Below are 18667 nucleotides of genomic sequence, written 5' to 3' on the forward strand. Positions count from 1 at the left end.
ACAGGCGATGCCATTTCAAACAAACAACTAGTCACATGGGCGGTACAGTGACGCAGTGGTTAGCACCGCAGCCTCACAGCTCCAGGGACCCGGGTTCAATTCTGGCTGCTGCCTTTGCGGAGTTTGCAAGTTCTCCCTGTGACCGCGTGGGTTTTCGCCGGGTGCTCCAGTTTCCTCCCACCGCCAAAAACCTGCAGGTGATAGGTAAATTGGCTGTTGTAAATTGCCCCTAGTGTAGGGAGGTGGTAGGGCATATGGGATTACTGTAGGGTTAGTATAAATGGGTGGTTCTTGGTTGGCACAGACTCGGTGGGCCGAAGGGCCTGTTTCAGTGCTGTATCTCTAAATAAATAAATAAGTAAATGACTAACCTGATGGCCAACCTGGGAATTGATTGAATTGTGTTCATCGAAAAATTTTGAGACGGACTGCTTTTGAAGACCAAAGTTCCAGGGAGCCACGGAAGTAACTTAAGCCTCAAGACAGAAGATCTCTGCAGCCTTCTAGTACCAGTGAAACAAGTTTAAACAAGTTTTACTATTTCAAACCTTCCCCCCTTTAATTCTTTCTCCTCCTCTGCATCTATTTGTGTGCGTGTGTTTATCACGTATGCATGCTAATGTGGTCGTGTCGTGTATTTTTAGTAGTTTTAACTGAGTTAGAGTTTTAAGGTTAATAAACTTACAACTTTCTTGTTTAAAACTAAGAAAACCTGTCTGGTTGATTCCTTTACAATAACAATTACAGAGCAGTGTGCAAGGACTAACTGAGGGGAAGTTAAAAAAAAAACAGTTAAACGAAGTTAAAAGTTAAACCCTCTTATGGCCAAACCAGAAAAAGGCCAAGAGGGGAGCCCTGGACCCATTTCTCCCCTGGTTGTAACAGAAATTTGGAGGCTAGCGTCCGAGATTGGAAGTGGGAAGTCAAATTGATCCCAATCAAAAAGAGTAAAGATTTCAATGCAGGTTTTCTTGTGGTTGTGTGTGCTAGAATATTAACATGTCTGCGACTGAAGCCAGTAACTACCCAAGCCAGGGTGAAGTAACTTGGGATAAGTTAAAGGCAGTGTCTACGGAAGAGGTGAGAAATATGGCTGAGCAGTGTGGGATCACTTTGCATGCCAAGACTAGGAAATAGGAACTCCTAAGACTAGTGGCCAACCATTTTTTCCTTCGAATCTGAAGAATCAGAGACAGGGTTAGAAATAGACTCTAACAGGATATTGCTAGCAAAGATACAACTATAACAGAGGAAATTTGAATTAGAAGAGAGAGAGAGAGAGAAATAAATTTCCAGAAGGAATGGGAGGAAAGAGAGCTGAGGGGGCGACAGAGTAACCTCTGTGAAAGCATGGAAAATACAAGTGGTGCAGGGCTGTGCACTGAATATTAAAAATGTTCCCAATTGATTCCAAAATTCAATGAGGGAGGCGTGGAAGCATTTTTTGCATCTTTTGAGGAACTTGCAAGACAGTTCAATGGGCTCGCTGAGAGCTGGGCTCTTCTGCTGCAAAGTAAGCTAACCGGAGAAGCCCATGAGGTTTATTCCTTGTTGCCAGGTGAGAGTTCATCAAACTATGAACTGACAAAAATTTGCTATCCTCAGGGCATATGAGCTAATACTGGAAGCCTATTGCCAGAAGTTCTGAACCCTCAGGAAACAGATTGATCAAACTTACTTGGAGTTCGAGAGAAGTAAGCAGCTGGCTTTTGACCAGTGGTTGACGGCTCTTAAAGTGCAGCCCAGCTATGAAAACCTCAGAGAGTTGATTTTATTAGAAGAATTTAAAAATTCTCTCCCCCTCTCCATGAAGACACATGTGGAGTAACAAAAAGTACATAGAGCCAGGCAAGCCGCAGTTCTGGATAATGAGTTTGCTCTAATATACAAGTCTGTTCCCCAGGGGAAAACCTTTCCCAGTCACCCCCACAAATCCGAAAAGGACAAAGGGTGGGAAGATGATAGCAGCCCAAGCAGTCCTGGGAGAGAAAGGAAAGTAGGACACACAGGGGGCCCTCCTCCAGCCAAAAAGGATGGTGCTGTAAGTAGGAGTGAGACCCAAAGACCTGTGTGCTTCCATTGTAATAATGCAGGTCATCTAAGAGCTGACTGCTGGAAACTACAGGGAAAGCCTGTAGGGTTAATCAGGGCACACCCGGTCAGTGCAGGAGAAGGGAGCCTGATGGAGAGCAGAGCTGTACAAGCTGTGGCTTCAACTGCACCAATAGTAAGACACAGAAAACATACTGCTGTGGGTGCAGGAAAATTTAATAGGATTCCTGAAGGTTATCAGGATTTTGTGTCTAAAGGGAGAGTAACCCCATACCCCTCAAGTGGGGCAAGCAAGCCCATAGTAATCCTCAGGGATACAGGGGCCTTAGATCCCTTTTACTGGGAAAAGGCCTGACCTTTCCCCCAGAGAGTGCAGTAAATACCAGAATAGTGGTGAATGCTATTGTAGTGCAGTGTACGCCTGTACCTTTACACCGGGTGCACTTGGAGTGTGACCTAGTTTCAGGACCGGTGACCGTAGGGATTGTCCCTAGTTTGCCTGTGGATGGGGTCGACATGTCCTAGGTAATGATCTGGCAGGGGCAAAGGTGGTAGCTTCCCCAGTAGTGAAAGAGGGACTGCAGCAGGTCAGAGAGACAAGATAGTGGCAGGAGACGGTCCCTGCAGTTCCCCTGAATGTGTAGTGAATCAGGCCATGACCAAACCAGCTCCCCCAGAGGAGACTGAATTGGCACTGCAGGCAGATGACCATGAGGTCTGTCTGTCTGAGACTTTCTTTGGAAAGTTAGAGGAACCAGTGAATGGATTAAATGGATCTTTCCTCGCTGAGGCTCAGTGAGCTGACCCAGTACTGTGAGTGTTAGCACAGGCTTCCCAGACTGAAATTGAAGCAGAAGGAGTCCCTGATTGCTATTATTTAAAGAATGAGGTTCTGATGAGGAAATGGAGTTCTTTTCACAGACTTGAGCACAAAGAGTGGACAGTGGCTCACCAGTTAGTGGTGCCGCAGAGGTACCGGAGAGAAATATTAAGAATGGCGCAGAGATTACAGTGGCGGTACATGTCGGTATACGTAAAATCAAAGACCGCATGAGACAGCAGTTTGACTGGCCAAAACTCCACCAAAAATGTGATGGAGTACTGTAGGAGTTGCCACATGTGCCAGGTTAGGGGGAAACCCCAACCTGCAGTGAAATCTGTGCCCCTAATTCCTGTATCAACTTTTGGGAAACCCCCCCAGCAGAGGGCTGGTGAATTCTAAGGGGCCACTGCCGAGAACAAAAGGGGACAGACAGGCACAGAGTTTGCAAGATGTTCGAGAGGAAAAGGGAAACAGGAACAAAGAGGACAGGTTACAGGAGGTCCGATAGGATTCCCAAATAAAAACCCCTACCGTCCGGTAAGCCAACCCTGAAATGTTTGGAAAAGTAGACCCCACATCCTCGTATGTAAATGCAGACACCAGAGGCACCCCACCAGAGTTGCTCAGAGCATTTACAGAAACATGCAAGGACAAAGAAAGTCCTCAAGTTGGCAGATAAACTGTGAGGGTGATGCCTCACCTAGTCGAAGTGTTGCAGGGGCATGCAACAGTAAGCACGATTCCTACAACGCCAGGAGCAACCTGCACAACATTGCCTGTGCAGCTTGTCAACTCACCATTGAAAGTGACAAAAACCTAGTCTACAAGATGAAGGCACAACAGCTTTCCACCTAAGTGATGCTGTGAATAATATTTTTTGAAAAGAATACCAGCTATAAAAGACTTAAAAGGGGTTCAGTTTATTTATAAAAGTTCATTGTTTAGTTTAGAAAAAAATATATATCTATATAGAGTCATTGTGTTTTTTAAAGAAAGAGGGATGTTATATATTCTATTAGTCATAAAGAGCTAGGAACTAATTGTCATATATAAATATGTTTCAGGGGGCCACATTTCACTGCTGCACTGGAGTCATGTGAGGTGTAACACTACACCACTCTAAGCAGTCCTTACCAGGCAACATGAAAGCTGAATGGAATAAACAAGTCTAAAGTCTGATTATTTCCAACTTATGGGAACCAGGAGAAATAACAACCTGAAAGTAATTGAGGAGCCCTTTAAATAGTGCTAGTGGTGGTTCCTTCCTGCTGCTGAACACATGCTTGTGTTTGAGGTTAGGAGAACACATTAATTGGAGCATTCAGGTTAAAAATAGCCTCACTAGCATCAGGTCAGCATTACACACTGACGGGAATCACAATCTACCTCACCCTGCATAATTCCAGTGCACCTTCCCAGCACCTGCACTAATGACCTACCCAATAAGGTGTCTGGTGCAGCCCACACCAGAAGTGTGTTCACACTGCGCTCACTCAGAGTGCTGAAAATACAGGTGATAAGCAACAAAAATTTTCAGCAAACAAGTACCTGTGGAAAAAACAGCAGCCCTCAGTCCTGAGAAAGTGTTTAAGGTGACTACTGTTTTCCCACAGAGTATTTCCAGCTTTTTCTACTTTGATCAGTTCCTCACTCATTCAACAAGCCAAATCATACATGTTTAGTGACACATGAATAAATCTCTAATGGATGTTGCACTCATTTCATCTCCTGCATGTGTCTGTCAACTGCCTCCTACTCAGCCTCCAATAAACATGTTTTCAAACTTATCTGCTGTATACTACATAATCTGAAAGAAACGTGAGTATTCACAAAAACTAATGACTTCCAAGGAGAAAAGATCCATCTCAGCCCCCATCTCAACTTTTTTTTTCACCAGATCTTTGTTTTCTTGATTAAATGAGGGAATGATGATCAGTACTGCTCATTGACTTTTCTCTCTGTACTTTGGAAGAATGGGAAAAGACACCTTGACAGAAGTATTGGGACTGCCCCTCATTGCCATTCAGCTTAACTGCAAAAGGTGACTAAACTCACCTTTCAGAGTACCGACCACATTGATCCCTCCCACCTGCAGTCTTTTGTTCCTAGTTCTAGCCTGACTGGCAGAACAGCAGATGAGCTTTGGAAACAGGAGAGCTGTTACTGAACGAGCGCTGTCAGCTGAAGACACTGAGTTTGGAGTGTTAGCTTAAAGGAAGAAGTAGCTTGTAACAGTAAGTGCAGTTCCCGTTGTTACTGGCATTTATTGCTTTAGTGGCAATCTTTATCAATTTTTAACTGCATGGAATATGTATTAAAATATGCATTTTTGTATTTGTAATGGGCCCAATTACTAATTCTGCTGTTGGTTTGAAGTGAATCTTTGGCCAGGCACTAGTTAAATTATGTAGAAGCTGAAGAAAATACTATGACTCTATAGAAACAGTTTAGACTGAAGTTCTTTTTAACCCGGTCTCTGTAGCCCTTTGACTGTTGGAGCACATACAAGGCTGCTGCAAAAAATCAGCTTGCACTGTTTTTTCTTTGTTTGAGGACAGTGAAACTGCAGCCTAGATAACACCTGTCTAGGCACCTGTATTTAAACCTTAAACTGCTCTTCTATCTTCTGGTTGAAACTAAGTGACTGCTGACAGCGTGCCTCACTGTGTTTTTCAATCAGCATTCATTGAATGGCAGCATGAATTATATTTCATGCATGCACAAAAGCGTGCAAGTGGCAAACTAGTTTTGCTTCCCTCGTCATTTGGTGGTGTGACTGGACAACATAACTCCACATTCATTGCTCAGGCTGGTACAGGTTGAAGCAGATCCTGAACCACACAGTTAATATATAAAGTATTAACCATTCCTTCAATTGATAGAAGAAAGAAAGAAAGACTTGCATTTATATAGTGCCTTTCACGACTACAGGACGTCCCAAAGTGCTTTACAGCCTATGAAGCACTTTTAAAGTGTAGTGACTGTTGTAATGTAGGAAACACGGTAGTCAATTGCATACAGCAAGCTCCCACAAACAGCAATGTGATAATGAGCAGATAATCTGTTTTTGTGATGTTGGTTGAGGGATTAATTTTGGCCAGGACACCAGGATAACTTCCCTCCTGTTCTTTGAAATAGTGCTACTGTATTTTTACGTCCACTTGAAGAGGCATAGGGGTCCTTGGTTTAACATCTCTTCTGAAAAATGACACCTTCACCAGTGCAGTATTCGCTCAGTATTGCACTGGACTGTCAGCCTTAATTTTTGTGCTAAAGTCCTGGAGTGGGACTCGCCCCCACAACCTTCTGGCTCAGAAATCTAATTAGCACTACTGCTGTGGAGGATGACTGCCTGGAGTGTATATAAGATGGTTTCTGGAGCATATGTTGAAGAACCAACTAGGGATTGGGCTATTTTACATTTAGTATTATGCAACGAGAAAGGGCTAATTAATAACCTTGCTGTAAAGGAGCCTTTAGGAAATAGTGACCACATTATGGTAGAATTCTACATTAAGTTTGCAAGAGATATAGTTTATTCTGAAAGTAGGATCTTCAATCTGAACAAAGGAAACTATGAGGGTATGAGGGGGAAGTTGGCTCTGATGGATTGGGAAAATACGTTAAAAGATTTGACGGTAGACAGGCAATGGCTAGTACTTAAAGAAGTATTATATGGTTTGCAACAAATACACATTCCTCGAAGACACAAAAAACCAACGGGAAAGATGAATCAACCATGGCTAACAAAAGAAATTAAGAATTGCATTAGATCAAAGGAAGTGGCTTATAAGGGCACCAGAAAAAGTGGTAAGCCCAAGGTTTGGGAACAATTTAGAGTCCAACAACATGGCAGATGGAATATAGTGTGAAATGATGCACTTTGGTAGAAAAAAAACAGAAAGGCAGAGTATTTCTTAAATGGTGGGAGGTTGGGAAGTGTTGATGTTCAAAGAGGCCTGGGTGTCCTTGTTCATGAATCACTAAAAGCTAGTATGCAGGTGCAGCAAGCAATTAAGAAGGCAAATGGTATGTTGGCCTTCATTGCAAAGGGATTTGAGTACAGGAGTAAAGATATATTGCTGCAACTATATAAAGCCTTGGTGAGACCACAGCGGGAGTATTGTGTACAGTTTTGGTCTCCTTATCTAAGGAAGGATATACTTGCCATAGAGGGAGTGCAACAGAGGTTCACCAGATTCACAATCCCTGGGATGGCGGGATTGTCTTATGAGGAGAGATTGCAGAAACTGGGCCTGTATTCTCTAGAGTTTCGAAGAATGAGAGGTGATCTCATTGAAACTTTCAAAATTCTGAAAGGGTGTGACAGTGTGGATGCGGATAGGATATTTCCTCTGGCTGGTGAGTCTAGAACCAGGGGACACAGTCGCAGAATAAGGGGTAAGCCATTTAAAACTGAAATGAGGAGGAATTTCTTCACTCAGAGGGTAGTGAATCTGTGGAATTCTCTACCTCAGAGGGCTGTGGAAGCTCAATCGCTGAGCATGTTCAAGACAGAAATCGATAGATTTCTGAATATTAACAAAATCGGGGATAGTGGGTAAAAATGTCATAGAGATAGACGATCAGCTATGAGGTGTTTGAATGGTGGAGCAGGCTTAATGGGCCGAATGGCCTACTCCTGCTCCTATTTCCTAGGATCCTAAACAACAGCGCTACTAGCTGAACAACCTTTGAGCCTTCATCTTGTGTGATAAATATCTACTGGTGCAAATGCAAGTGGACTAGATTGATGTATGCAAACATTAGATTTAGTTATCTATGGGCCTAGATAATTCAGTTGCTTAATACTTCTTCAACATCCAGGGGCATTGTGGCACTGAAGTTGGAAATTAACAATTTCAACTCACAACAGCTTACAAATTCCTGTGCCAGAATTGTGCGGCACGAGGCACCTCCATTTTTGGACCTCATTTCTATGAAGTTGGCAAGCTGCAGAGAGTAAGAGGTAGCTCACCTGGTAAAGTGTGGTTATAGATCTGCAGTGGCCTTGAGTTAAGTGAGGGAGGGGTGGTGGTGATTGGTGATCAGTAGTCTGGTTGGGGTGGTGAGTGAAATCGGTAGCCAGAGCAATGACAGCCTGCATTCTTTCAATGAGGAGTGTTCCTTTCTGCTCCACATTCAGGTCAGTATGTTTTAAAATATTTCCTTGTTGGCTGCTTCCTGGCTTTTTTACGGATGGCTTGTTAGGCTATATGTAGACCAGCTTTGCAGTGGGGGCCTCAAACAAGCATACTGCCCTTGATTTGCATATACAAAGGAGTTAATGCCTAGTTTAGACCTGGCACTGCACACTGATTATTTGGCCTTTGCCAGCGTGGCAGCCAGCACATTTCTGGCTCATGATGAACAGACTCTTCCTGCCCGCCATATTGAAGGTTTAGGAGTCCATTAAGCTCCAGAAAAAGTTTCTAAGCCAGCATGTTTGCGACATGACAGTTTCGCTATGCAATGAGATCATGGCCGATCTGTGACCTAACTCCATATACCTGCCTTTGGCCCATATCTCTTAGTACTTTTGGTTCACAAAAATCAATCAATTTCAGATTTAAAATGATCAATTTCGCCCAGCATCAATTGCCATTTGTGGAAGAGAGTTCTGAATTTCTACCACCATTTGCAGGTAAAAGTGTCTCCTAACTTCACTCCTGAAAGGCCTGGCTCTAATTTTAAAGGCTATGAACCTCTTCATAGAATCTCCAACCAGCAGAAATAGTTTCTGGCTATGCTATCAGTTCCCCTTAATATCTTGTAAACATCAATCAAATAACCCTTGAATCTTTGAAATTCAAGAGAATGCAACCCTAGTTTGTGTTATCACTCCTCGTAATTTAACCTTTGGAGTCCAGGTATCATTCTGGTAATTCTATGCTGCGCTCCGTCCAAGGCTAATTTATCCTTCCTAAGGTGTGGTACCCAGAACTGTTCACAGTACTCCAGGTGTGGTCTAACCAAGGCTTTCTATTGCTGTAGTATAACTGCTAACCCCTTGTATTCTAATCCTCTAGATAAAAAGGCCAGTTTCCATTAGCCTTTTTGATTAATTTTTGTACCCGCTATTTAATGATCTGTGTACCTGGACCCCGTGTCTCATTAGACTTGCACTGCTTGTAACTTTTCACAATGTAAAAATTACACTGTTCTATCCTTTGTAGGTCCAAAGTGGATGACCTAACACTTGCCTACATAGAAATCCATTAGACAATGTTTTACTCATTCCCTTAATTTATGAATATTTCTTTGTAATTTTTACTTCCTCTGCATCTATTTTTGTGCCATCGGCAAACTTGGTTATATGATTCTCCATCCCATCATCTGAATCATTAATAAATTCAGAGAATAGTTGAGGCCCCAACCCAAGTCCCTGTGGAACTCCACCAGTTGCATCCCGCCAGTTAGAGTACCCAGCCATTATCGCTACTCTCTTAATTCCTGCCACTCAGTCTGTTCCCTAAACAGGCCAATAATTTGCCTTCAATGCCATGGGCCTCAACTTTACCTCATAGTTTCTTATGAGGGTCTTCTGGAAGTCCATGTAAATAACGTCCATCAACATCCTTCTGTCCACTACTTTAGTCACCTCTTCAAAAAATTCAATCAAATTTTTCAAGCGTGACCTATCCTTGGGCAAATCCATGCTGGCTCTCTCTGATCAGCTGAAAATTTTCAAGGTGTTCAGTCACTTTATCCTTAATTATGGACTAGTAATTTCCTGCAATGGATGTCAGGCTAACTGGTATATGATTCCCTGATTACACTCTGTCACCTCTCTTAAATAACGGAATGATGTGTGAACTTTTCCATTCTAAAGAAATATAATTATAAAAGATTTTGTGTTGATTTTGATATCCCTTGCAAGTTTCTTTTCATATTCCCTTTTTGTAGCTCTTACTCTCTGTTTTAACACTCTTTGCTGTTCTTTGTATCTTTCCAATTAACTAGATATTGTGCATTTTTTTGCATTTTGTTAGCTTTTTCTTTTAGTTTATGTTGTTCCTTACCTGTTTAGTCACCCATCACTGTTTCATTTCTTGCCCCATAGGGGTACAAACTGGTTCTGTATCATGTTAAATTCTTTTTTGAACACCTCCGCTGATCTTGTGTCATTTTACCCATTAACAGATTTGCTCAGTTTACCATGTCTCACCTTGTTGAATTTGGCCTTACCTCAATCTAGAATCTTAGTAGCTGTTTCACATTCACCTTTTCAAACACAACAGTAAAGTCAATCATATATTGACCACTATTAGATAAATAATACTTATTCAATCTAATATGGCCTGCCTCCTTTTTGTTTCTAAGATATGATATTGTAGAAAACTGTTCTGAACACACTCAAGTATAATTTGCTACCTTTCTGACATGAACTCGTCTGCTTATTCCAAACTAAAGAGGTTAAAATTCCCCTTTAAGACCACTTTGCCTTTCCTACGTGCTTGTCTAGTCTGCATTAATACATCTGCCGCTTCATAGTTGTTACCAGAAGGCTTATGCACAACTTCCACTACAACCTTAAATCCTTTTCTATTTCTTAATTTAAAAAAAAATATTTTTCTTTGAGAACTCAAATGTTATAATTATGGACATTGGTTCATTTGGGAAAAATTGAAAAGATTCCATGGATGTATTTTTTTTTACAAGGTTAACAGAGGTCTTGTCTGAAAATAGACCTTTACTGGCTGTCACATGCCGTAAGCTCAATAAACAACAGAAATCTTGGTGACTTGGGGGAGATGTTTGCAGAGAAGTGACATGTCAAAATTTATGAGGGAGGAGTTGGTTTCACTTCTGAGATATTGTTTTGACTTTATGGTTGGAGTGTGGACTGTTTTGAGTTAGATGGAGATCCACCTGCCAAGAGAGAAGTACCCAGCTTGCCTCCTTCCTGTTGTCTCTGTGAAACACTGCGTACTGCGTGTGTGAGAGAGCTACAATCCCTGATGCCGCATTTCTCCTGAGAATCTGGAAAAACCTCCTGGATTAATTTTTGATGCCGCCTGACAAGAATCTGCTCCTGAAAAGATCCCAGTGACCCATCCACGTGTTCTCAGATGCCAGACTATATGCCATTTTTGGGACACAACATATCTCATCCATTTTCTTCAAGAATTAAAAAGTATTTGTCCAAAGTATTTTTTTCTGTCTTTTTTTTGTAAAATAGCTCTCTGCAGAGAAAATTTATTTATTTGTTTTGTTCTCTTTAATCAGTATGTGTGTCACTTTGTGTGTGTAGCGGGTATTTAAAAAGGAAACTTTCATATTTCAATCTCTGTGTTACTGCTTTGCTTCATTACTGGATAAGTCTTGTTTTACAATACACTGATAATTTTGTTGTTTATTAAAGAAAACTGGTTGGTGTATTTCATTCTGGCAGAAAGAGTAGAGTATACGATTGACCATATAAATATATGTTGTGATCTGTGGAGAAGTAGAACCAGAAAAGCCAGTGCACTCCTCTCACGTCAGTCGTAAAATATAATTGGGGGCTCTGTGCGGCATACCCCAAAGCCAACAAGAAAAAAACAGGTTTCTTGTGCATTGAAGCTTACACTACTGGAATGTCTTTGTCAGTTTCTATGGGGAAGGAGAATATATCCCTGAGTGATTTGACAAACTTATTCAAGGCTAGGCTAAAGGAATTGGCAGAAATGTTGGCATTATAGTTAAAACCAGGAGCTAAGAAAACAGACATAATTGCAGTAATAGCACAGCATTTGAAATTGGAAGAAGGAAACAGCAATCTACATGGTAGTTCAATTGAATTAGCTAAAACTCAGTTGCAGATGAAGCAGCTTGAACTGGAAAGGGAAAAGGAAGAGAAAGCATTTCAAAGGCAAAGTGAATTGGAAATGAAAAAACAACTTGAACTCCAATTTCAAAATGAGCAAGCAGAGTGGCATGAAAGAAAAAAAGAAAAAGAAGGAACTAACCAGAAAGCAGGTTATATTAAACTTGGTATTGTGTAATGTGACAGGATTAATTAAAGACCTCAGAACAAAGGCACCTCTAGGTAGCAGCGACCACAATATGATTGAATTTTACAGCCAGTTTGAAAGAGAGAAGAGTGAGTCTAAGACTAGTATTTAAAACTTGAATAAGGGCAACTATATGGGCATGAAAGCTGAGCTAGCTGAAGTGAACTGAGTTACTAGGCTAGGAGATAGATCAATAGAGAAGCTATGGCAGACATTCAAGGGGATAGTTCAGAATACTTGAATAAGTGTATTCCTACTATAAAGAAAAATTCTAAGGGGAGGACCCACCATCCGTGGTTAACTAAAGAAGTTAAAGAAAGCATCAAATTTAAGGAAAGGACATATAATTGCACACAGATGAGTGGCAAAAGTCAGATAATTGGTCAGAATGTAAAGAAGTTAAAGAATGAATAAAAGGTTAATCAGGAGAAAGAAATTAAAGTATGACAGAAAGCTAGCTAGAAATGTAAAAACAGATGGCAAGAGTTTCTACAGGTATTTAAAAAGGAAAACAGTAATTAAAGTGAGTGTTGGTCCTCGAGAGAGTGAGAATGGGGAGTTAATAGTAGATAATAAGGAAATGGCGGATGAATTGAACAAATATTTTGCTTCTGTCTTCACTATAGAGGATACAAAAAACAGTCCAGTAATAGCTGTAAATCAGGAGGTTGAAGGAAGAGAGGAACATGGTGAAATTACAATCACCAGGGAAGCGGTACTGAATAAACTGATGGAGCTGCAGGTTAACAAGTCCTTGGTTCCTGATGGGCTTCATCCTAGGGTCTTAAAAGAGGTTGTTAATGAAGTAGTAGATGCATTGGTGCTAATTTTTCAAAATTTGCTAGATTCTGGAAAGGTTCCATCAGACTTGATAGTAGCAAATATAACCCATCTATTCAAGAAGAGGGGAGGCAGAAAACAGGTAACTAACTATAGGCCAGTTAGCTTGACATCTGTCGTAGGGGAGGTGTTAGAAGTGATCATTAAGGAGGCCATAACTGGGCACTTAGAAAAACTCAAGGTAATCAGAAATAGTCAGCATGACTTTGTGAAAGGGAGATCATGTTTAAGCAATTTATTGGAGTTCTCTGAAGAAGTAACATGTGCCGTGGAGAAAGGGGAACCCGCTGATGTACTTGGATTACCAGAAGGCATATGACAAGGTGCTACATAAAAGGTTATTGCACGAAGTAGGAGCTCATGGTGTAGGGGGTCACATATTAACATGGATAGAAGATTGGCTGGCTGGCAGGCAGAAAGCAGAGAGTTTGCATAAACGGGTCCTTTTCTGATTGGCAGGATGTGATGAGTGGAGTACCGCAGGGGTCTGTGCTGGGGCCTCAACTTTTTACAATTTATATCAATGACTTAGCTAAGGGGAGTGATGGCATGGTAGCTAAATTTGCAAATGACACAAAGATAGGTAGGAAGGTATGTTGTGAAATGGACATAAGGAGCTTGCAGACCAATATAGGTAGGTTGAGTGAGTGGGCATAAATCTGGCAGATGGAGTATAATGTGGGAAAATGTGGAGTTGTTCACTTTGGCAAGAAGAATAAAAAAGCAGAGTAGTACTTAAATGGAGAACGACTGTTGAACTCCAAGGTGCAGAGGGATCTAGGTGTTCTAGTGCATGAGCCACAAAAAGTTAGTATACAGGTACAGCAAGTAATAAAGAAGGCTAATGGAATGCTGTCCTTTATTTTGAGAGGAATTGAAAATGAAAGTAAGGATGTTATGCTTCAGTTATACAGGGCATTGGTGAGATCACATCTCGAATAATGTGTGCAGTTTTGGTCTCATATAAGGAAGGATGTAAATGTGTTGGAGGAGGTTCAGAGGAGGTTTACTAGACTGATACCTGGAATGAGCAGGTTGTCTTATGAGGAAAGGTTGGACAGACTGGGCTTATTTTCACTGGAGTTTAGAAGATTGAGGGGACACTTGATTGAAGTATTTAAGATCCTGGATGGTCCTGACAAGGTGGATGTGGAAAGGATATTTCCTCTTGTGGGGGAGTCCAGAACTATGGGGCACTGTTTTAAAATTAGCAGTTGCCCTTTTAGGACAGGGATGAGGAGAATTTTTTTCTCTCAGAGGGTTGTGCGACTTTGGAACTCTCTGCCTCAGAAGGTGGTCGAGGCAGGGTCACTGAATAATTTAAAGACAGACTTAGATAGATTCTTGTTAGGCAAGGGAATCAAAGGTTATCATGGGCAGATGGGAGTGTGGAATTCGAGACACAAACATATCAGCCATGAGCTTATTGAATGGTGGAGCATGCTAGAGGGGCCGAATGGCATACTTCTGCTCCTAATTCACATGTTCGTATGTTTGTCTGTTCGTATGTAATGAAGGGAATTCAAATTTTAAAAAGCTGGAGCTAAGACAAAGGCATGGCCTTGACTCCAGTGAAAATTCCAATGAGAAAAGAACTGACTCCAGCCCAAGACCCAGTGGAGAGCTGTTTAAATTTGTACAAGCCCTCCTGAGGTTTGAGGAAAGGGACGTAGAGACATTTTTCATTTCTTTTGAAAAGATATCCAGACAGGCGAAGAGGCCAAAGGAAAGCTGGACACTACTTGTGCAAAGCAGATTGATGAACAGAGCTCATGAAGTTCATGCTATGCTTTCTTTGAAGGCTTTTGCAGATTATGCTATTGCAACAAAGGCTATTCGCGCTGCTTCTGAGTTCGGCCCTGAAGCTTGCCAGCAGAAATTTCAGAACCTCCGGAGACAGCCGAGGTAGACTTATATAGAATTTGAGAGCATAAAGCAAATTAACTTTGAATGTTGGGTGTGGGCAGCAAAGGTGGCAGCTATATATGAGAACCTTAGGGAAATAATTTTCCTGGAAGAACTAAAAAATTTAACTTCCTCCATTTGTATGAACCAATGTAGAGAACCAGAAGTTTTCAACAGCCAGGCAGGCAGCTGAGATCGCTGATGATTACGAATTTCTTTACAAACCCTTTGTCCGTCACCCCCCCACAAACCCAAGAAGGATAGAAGGTGGGAGGGTGACAGGAAAGCAAGTAGCTGGGGACAAAAAGGGATAATTGGGAATGCCCTGGGATCTCCTCCTCAGACCAGAAAGAAAGATGCTGAGAATGGAAGTGAGGTCCGAAAGCCTATGTGTTACCATTGCCACAGGTGGGACATCTAAGTGCAGAATGTTAGAAGTTGCGGAGTATCCATGGGACTTATTGGTGTACACAAGGCCAATGCAGAGAAAGGGGCCCTGACCGAGAGTTTGACACCTTTGTACCAGGTGCAACTGGAGTTTGACCTAATGTCTGGAATGGTAACTGTAGGATTTGTCCATCGTTGTCAGTAGACGGAGTTGACCTACTCCTGGGCAATGATTTGGCCGGACTGAAAGTAGTAGCTTCTCCTGTAGTCACGGAAAAACCAAGTGAAGTTAAAGAGACAGAACAGTTGCAGGAAAACGTTCCAGGAATTTTTCCTCATGTGTAATGACCCGAGAAATGGCAAAACAAGTTCCATTGTCAGAGGTAAAATTGGCACCACAGTCAGATAGTCGAATATCTGAAACTTTCTTTGGGGATTTGGGTAATCCAAAGGAAATGTTCAATAAGTCTTCTCTGATCAAGGCTCAGCAAGCCGATCCAGAGTTAAATAAAATGACACAATCGTCTCTAACGGAAGCTGAGGCAATGGGAGTTCCGGAAGACTACTACATTAAAAATGGGATTCTGATGAAGAAGTGGAGACTTCCTCACAGACCTGCGGACGAAGAATCAGTGGTTGTTCAATAGATAGTGGTACCCCCCCCAAGTATCGGGGGAAATATTAAGGATAGCACATGAAATTCCTATTGCAGGGCATGTGGGGATCTGGAAGATCCAATCACGTATAGATTGACATTTTTGCTGGCCAGGTCTTTCCAAGGACATGGTGCAGTTTTGTAAAATGTGCCATAGATGCCAGATTGTGGGAAAACTGCAACCTGCTATAAAGCCAGCACCTCTCATTCCCATACCAGTTTTTGGGGAACCGTTTAGTTGGGTGTTGGTAGACTGTGTAGGACCTTTACCGAAAACAAAAGCAGGACACCAATATCTACTCACTATCATGGACATGGCTGCTCTGTTCCCAGGGGGCATTTCCTTGAGAGCAATTTCTGCTAAGGTAGTGGTAGAGAAGTTAACCCAATTTTTCACTAAATGTAGATTACGGATTGAGGTTCAGTCGGAGCAAGGTTCCAATTTTATGTCTAAAATTATTCAGGAAGTTATTGGTAGTTTGGGTATAACACAGTTAAAGCCCTCAGCATACCACCTGCAGACATAAGAGGCTTTAGAATGGTACCATTGACCCGCAAAATGATCATCAGAGAATACAGTCATGAATATCCCCATGATTGGGATAAAGCACTAGAATTTCTTTTGTTTGCTACTAGGGATTCACCTAAGTCTACCAGTTTTAGTACTTTTGAATTAGTTTATGGACATGAGGTAAGAGGTCTTCTAAAACTAATTGAAGAAAGGTTTTTAGAAAAGAAGGGCGAATATTCTATGTTAGATTGTTATCCATGTTCCGAGATTGACAACAGCCTTAAAGCATCCCAAACAACCATGAAGAAATGGACAGACAAGCATGCCTAGACACGAACATTTCAACCAGGGTATGAGGTGTTAGTATTACTGCCTTTACAGGATGAACTGCTGAAAGCACGGTTCAGTGGTCCATATAAATTGGTCAAGAGAATTGTTAAAGTAAATTATTTGATTGGCACCCCAGATTGCCGGAAAAAGAATTGGTTGTATCATATAAATTTGTTGAAGCAATATCATTGCTGGGAGGAGGATAAGCAAGGACAGGTATGTCAGGTAGTAGGGACAGTGAAGGATGAAGGGGATCGTGAGGATGGGGCAGAAGGAGGACTAGACAATTCTCAAATTGAGCCTCCTACTATCCGATTAGCTGATACTGAATTGTTAGGGAGGTTGGACACCGTGCTTTCATATTTAGATGCTGAACAATGAGAAGACCTAACAAGGCTACCCACAGCATTTAAAGGAGTCTGTATGGACAAACCAGGATGTACAACCTTAGCCATACATGATGTGGATGTAAAGGAATCCTTTCCTATAAAACAGCATCCTTATCACTTAAGCCCAGAGAAACAGGCCCAGGTGAAGGCAGAAATCCAATACATGTTGGAAACCACCTATTTGAACCTAGTCAAAGCAGCTGGAGTTCCCCAGTGGTGTTAGTGTCTAAGCCTGATGGTTCAACTAGATTCTGCATAGACTACAGAAAGGGAAATGCAGAAATAAAGGCAGATTCCTACCCAATTCCTTGCTTGGAAGACTGTATTGACATAAAGGGCAGCGTCACATTTCTTACAAAAGTAGATTTGTTAAAGGGATATTGGAAGGTTCCTTGATCACCTCGAGTTAAAGAAATATCAGCCTTTGTCACACCGGACAGTCTTTTCCAATGCCGAGTGAAGCCATTCAGGCTAAAAAATGACCCAGCCACTTTTCAGAGACTAATGAACTAAGTGGTAGCCAATGTTCCTAACTGTGTGGCTTACCTAGATGATATGATGGTATACAGTGACACTTGAAAGGACCACTTGAAACAATGAGAGCTCTGTATAGAAAATTACACCAATTGGCTGATTTAGTGATAAACCTTGTCAAAAATGAATTTGCAAAAGCCAGAGTAAGCTACCTCAGGCATATCGTAGGGCAAGGACAAGTGTTGCCAAGAACAGTGAAAGTAGAGTTCCCTACCTCGAGGACTAAAGGAGAAATCATGAGGTTTTCGGGGATGTGTCGTTTCTACCACAAGTTTGTACTAAAATTTTGTACTATAGCTGCTCCACAGACAGATTTGCTTCAAAAACGAAAACCAAGGTCGTGTGGTCAGGGGGAGTGCCAAATATCTTTTGAGAGGCTGAATGCCATTTTGATCAATGAAACCAGTGTTGGCTGCCCCAAATTTCACTAAGCCCTTCAAAGTAGTAATTGATGCTAGTGAACTGGTGGTCGGTGTAGTCCTATTACAAGACCATGAATCAGGCATAGAAAGGCCAGTGGGATACCTTTCCAAAAAGCTAAATTGACACCAAAAGAGATACTGAACAGAGGAAAAAGAAACCCTGGGCTTGTTACCAGCACTTAACCATTTTGAAGTCTATGTCTGCCACAACTACAGAGAGACACGAGTATATACTGATCTTAAACCCCTAGCCTTTGTGTTAACATTCATAAACCAGAATGCCAGACTATTCTGATGGAGTTTATTATTGCAACCTTATCACTTACAGATTAACTACAGTGCAATAAAAACAATGTAACTGTGGATGCTTTGTCTAGAATGTGATGGCCGAGTGGTTAAGGCGTTGGACTCGAAATCCAATGGGGTTTCCCTGGGCAGGTTCAAACACTGCTCATAGCGAGTTTGTATCAGTTTTTTTTTCAGTTAACTGTCTGGGGAGGTAACAGACTTCTTCAACAATCAAACAGACATTTGGGGAGGAGAAGTGGTTAACACAGCAGCCTCACAGCTCCAGCAACCTGGGTTTGGTTCTGGGTACTGCCTGTGCGGGGTTTGCAAGTTCTCTGTGTGATCGTGTGGGTTTCCGCCGGGTTCTCCAGTTTCCTCCCACAGCCAAAGACTTGCAGGTTAATCGGTAAATTGGCCATTGTAAATTGCCCCTAGTGTAGGTAGGTGGTAGGAGAATTGAGGGAAGGTGGGGATGTGGTTTGGATTAATGTAGGATTAGTATAAAATGATGGTTGATGGTCGGCACAGACGTGGT

General features: G+C 41.8%; 1 non-coding gene across 1 annotated transcript; it reads left to right on the forward strand.

The window, feature by feature from the left end:
- The first annotated feature begins 18221 nt into the window (after positions 1 to 18221).
- trnas-cga (transfer RNA serine (anticodon CGA)) lies at positions 18222 to 18303 on the forward strand. The gene has a single exon. It is a non-coding gene; the product is annotated as a tRNA-Ser (tRNA).
- Positions 18304 to 18667: the final 364 nt, after the last annotated feature.

This window comes from Heterodontus francisci, chromosome 16 (genome assembly GCF_036365525.1).
Source record: "Heterodontus francisci isolate sHetFra1 chromosome 16, sHetFra1.hap1, whole genome shotgun sequence".
In the NCBI taxonomy this organism is placed as follows: Eukaryota; Metazoa; Chordata; class Chondrichthyes; order Heterodontiformes; family Heterodontidae; genus Heterodontus; species Heterodontus francisci.